A 4608-nucleotide genomic window follows, 5' to 3' on the forward strand; every position below is an offset into this window, starting at 1 on the left:
AATGTCGAGAAATCAAATTCGGATCTTATGCACTATTTGCAGACAATTGCTTATATCGTAAGAGGGAAAGCACTTCATCAACATTCATACCAGGAAAAGTTTGTTACAACATAAGTTTCACAATATCTTTCAATCCTTGCAGCCTTTGCTTATGGTCGTCTAGTTTAGTTTTTAAGGCTGTTACCTCTCTTCACTTTGTTTCTTGATTTCATCTATTTCTTTATTTTTCTTAAGAGAAGTTTTTGTAAGAGTTCTTCCAAAACATTGAACTCTTCCTGGATTCTCTTAATCAAACACTTTTTGAAATACATTAGTACACTACGCCAGATGCGAGGGTTTGCGGCGGTAAAATATCAGCGGTTCAAAAAGACAGCCGCTAAGTGGCAAAGTTGCAGCGGTTGTCCATTTGGACGGTGGTGTGCAGCGAAATTACCAGAATTTATGGTTAAACAAAACACTTTTATCGATTGAAACCACCCCTAGGTGTTTTCTCCAAGTGTTTTCTCTGAATTGAAAATCTATTGTTGCGACTCTTTTCTCTGAATCCCTATTGCACTGCAAGCTCATCCGCCGTAGCCTCATTGCGCCCTTCTTGATCCTCTATCACCCTTCATTCCTCCCACCCACACCCCTGCCATCGTGCCCTACTTCATCTATGCCTCTCCATTCTCTTGCAATCAGTGCCTCCTTCCCACTGCCCTATTGTGCGCTGTGAGCTCTTCATCCCCCTGCACCATCTGCCCTCCTTTTCTCTCTCTTGCCCTTTCTTGCAGACATTAATTCATTGTCATCTTGTGTGCTGCAGATCTCACTTCGTGTAGAAATGGTCTTCCGCACAGTCACAGTCGCAATTTCCCTCCACACAGTTTGCAGCTGCCATCATCCTCGGCGCAGTGCCCACCCGCTCACGGTATGATCCTTGACTCTGTTTTCTGTTCCCAAAATCTTAGATATAGTATTAACTTATTGTCTTGTGCATTTTGGTGTTTTTATGGAATATGCACACAAACTGTTTGCTAGTTTTCCTCAGTGAAAGTTTCATGATTTAATAAGCAGTTGTGTGATTCTTTCTCTTTTAAAGTTTTAGTTTGATTGTTTTATTTTATTTTGATATTAGTATATATTGAATGGTACCATTGATGGTGTGGTTATGAGTTTATCAAAAGATTGATTATGCTTGGTTCATCCACTATTATGCTTAATGCGATATTTTTTCCTAACTCTGTTAATGTTAAAGTGATGAGGTGTTGTAATGAATATAAAGTGAACCCAATTGAAATTAGCATGAATAATATTGATTGTAACTTTCCTGTAATAGTCAATAGGAATCTCTTAGTTGAATTATCAAGAAAAGCATTAAACACTTGCAAATTGTATTTTCTATTTTTGGTTCTGATGAGACTATAAATATCATGGTGTATAAATCAAACAACTCAATTGCACTTTAAAGGGGCAAAGGTTTTTGCTGCTGTCATGCAGGATTTACTTACAAAAGAAATGAAAAATGCTCGAAATGTAGGAGAAATCGATGATTTACGACTACTTTTCTTCTTCCTCTATTAATTTTATTACTTAGTCACTGAAACTTATCACTATAACTGTAGGCTATCATATATGGATGTTCAGCTGGAGGATTGACTTCGATATTGCATTGTGATTACTTTTGAGTTCTATTGCCTGCAGGAGCTAAAGTTAAATGCCTTTCAGATATATTGGTATATTTTCATTCACACCCATTATATTTAATAAAAAAAATGCACCTGACGATCTTATTATCTCTAACAATAACATCATAATAGAAAGGGAATCAATAGTAAAAATCATAGGCTAATAGCTCCTAATATATACATAGACGATATATATAATTATGAAGGTAATCAAAAGCATGTAGTGTGCCATCCATGAGGCAGCATAAGTGTGAGATCTTAATTATGAAACTTATGAGGTTTTATTATGAAACTTTATTTAGGAGGTATATTTAGGAGGTTTTATTATGAAACTTTATTTACCTTCATCCTGTTTAATAAGGCCTTAAAGTTTCTTGCCACTTCAACCAAATCCATGAATGAATTGCTTAATGTTTCTTTTTATCTTTTTTTAAGAAAAACATAAAAAGAAACTCCATCTTCCAAATAAGGAAAGTGTGAAAGTTCATTCTTATCTTTAATTTAAGATTGAGTATACATATGATTGTGCATCTGTTATAACTTTAGGAAGAAAGCCAAGGGCCGCAAGGAATGAAAAGCACCTATTTTTTGTTGGTAAAATTTAGTATTAAGACTGTAAGAAATAGGAGAGTAAAGAAAATGAGGAAGCAGATGCCTCAAAGACTTATTGTTTCTCTCAGTACTTACTTTTCTATTTGACTACTCTTTGGTAGTCAGTGAGATTTCTTCAACAAGACAGTATGCTAGTACCACTTTCTTATCGATTAACTTGTTTAAAATTTCAATAAGTAACCAAAAGGCTTGTCACAGAAATCCATGATAGATCAGAAGGTGGCATTATGGAAGAAATAAAGATTTATGTTGGTGTAAATATACTGAATTAGTGAGATATGCTCTTTTTTAACTTTGTTAATGCACGTTTGGGCATTTAAGATTCTCAATATATTCTTCTCTTGCCCATGGCACAAGGAATCTCATAGGGCTCTCTCTCCTTTTTACATTTTATTTTAATGTTTTTTTTAGAGGGAGGGAGACTAGGAAAAGAATATCAAATAATACAAGAGAAGGGAGAAAAAGAGATCCTCAGAACTTATGCTTTGTGCCATGGCATCTTCCCCTCTTTATGCTAGCCAATGAAATTTAAATGTGTAGAGCTTACTTTTTGCTCCTTATTAATGTACAGTGAAATTGCTCATTTTAAATGCATTGTCCTCTTAGTCTATAGTGTGTGATATGATCTCCTCTTGTACATTCAGAAAGAACTTTATGAGTTTATATTGCGGACTATTTCATAGGACTCGTTGATGCATTATGCGGATTATCTCATAACAATTAATAGCCATTAAAGTGTGCTATTGACCTGAATATTTCCATGATAGAGATATTTGTGTTTTTTGAGTGTCATTTTTTGTTTCCTTTAGTTGAATATTAACTCATTCTATACTTAATTAGCTTCCTGAAGCTTTATTTATAAAACAAAAACCCACCCAAACCTGCGGCTGCGGCGGTTTTAGATTTTTTTTAAATTCACTGACTAAAATAGCGGCGATTTTGCAAGTGTCGCAAAATCAATTATCTGATTTGCAGTGGTTATGCCTGCGGTTTTCTAAAATCGCCGCAAAATCAAATCTCCACCCTTAATAAGTGACGCTTGTGGAACAGCTGGAATTTTATTTAACGGCGGTTAAAAATCGCTGCAAATCCCTAAAAAAACCGCCGCTATTTGGCGTGTCTCTTGTAGTGGCGTAGGAATTTCTCTAACTTCTCAGGGATCATCAAGTTTATCCTGTACACACAAATATATTATATGCCTATTTTTAGTGATAAAAATTCAATAAAAGAATCCAACAACTTATTGATAACTAATCGAAACAGTAATCCAACACCATTAAAACAATCAAAATATTACAGTCATAAACACAAAATAGCACCAAATTAGTCTTAAGGACAAAATAACCATTCTTGTGTTTCTAAAATAATTAGAGTTACAACCTTAAGCACAAAATAATAACTAAGAGAGAAAAATTATAAACTAACTTACAATTATAGTCTTGTATTGTCACTTTTTTTATACATTTTAACCTTCCCTTCTTTTTAATTATTTCTATTATTATTTCTATAAAAGAGGAAGAAGAAAAGTTATTGATATATCAAGTGTGACCCTTTTTCCAGCAACCAAAACAGGAACCAAGGAACAATTTGGATTGGATTTTAAAAAAGTATTTATTTTTTCATCTTAAAAAAGATCTTTTTTAACAGACAAAAGTTATTTTACATTTGGATAGACTTTTTAAAGAGTTTTTAAGTATTAAAAATATCTTTTGCTATTTTATATTTTTTAATAAAAATATTTTTTTAAAAAAGACTTATCCAAATAGATTTTAAATTGAATAAAAGCAAATCAAAGTTCAGTATCAAAAGAACAACAACTCAATTTTTTTCAGAAAATAGTAAATCAAAGAACTGCAAAATAAATTTACTAACTAAAAATTAAAATCTAACTAAACTGTAATAAATTAAATCAGAGAACATCAAAATGAGTTTTTTCAAATATCTAAAAACAGAAGAATAGTGGAAGAACGAGAAGGAGAAGAGAAAGGAGAGGGGTTTCTCACGCAAAACGAGGAGCACCGCGCAGATGACTACAACAAAATGACTGCGACAGAAAAGAGAAGATGACCACACTATTATCCATCGAGGAGAGCACCGCGCCGTCGCTCTTCAAAAGAGCATCACGCTGTCATCATACGTAGAGAAGTGCACCGCCATTGAGTTGCTATCCCCGTCAGGAAGGGGAGAAAGGGTGTATACGTTATTGCAGTAGCTATGTTAGGACTTGTATGCGAAGTACATTTGTTTTTTTTTTAAGTTACGTTATTTCATTGAAAAAATAATTGGTGAGAATATGAATAAAAATTTTTCTCTATAATTTTTAATCATA

At 33.5% G+C, this 4608-nt stretch overlaps 1 long non-coding RNA gene across 1 annotated transcript; it reads left to right on the plus strand.

The window, feature by feature from the left end:
• The first annotated feature begins 448 nt into the window (after positions 1–448).
• LOC130962173 (uncharacterized) lies at positions 449–2988 on the plus strand. The gene is made up of 3 exons (XR_009079736.1): positions 449–711; positions 806–910; positions 1605–2988. It is a non-coding gene; the product is annotated as an uncharacterized LOC130962173 (long non-coding RNA).
• The last annotated feature ends 1620 nt before the right edge of the window (positions 2989–4608 follow it).

The sequence above is a fragment of the Arachis stenosperma genome, chromosome 2 (genome assembly GCF_014773155.1).
Source record: "Arachis stenosperma cultivar V10309 chromosome 2, arast.V10309.gnm1.PFL2, whole genome shotgun sequence".
Classification (NCBI taxonomy): domain Eukaryota; kingdom Viridiplantae; phylum Streptophyta; class Magnoliopsida; order Fabales; family Fabaceae; genus Arachis; species Arachis stenosperma.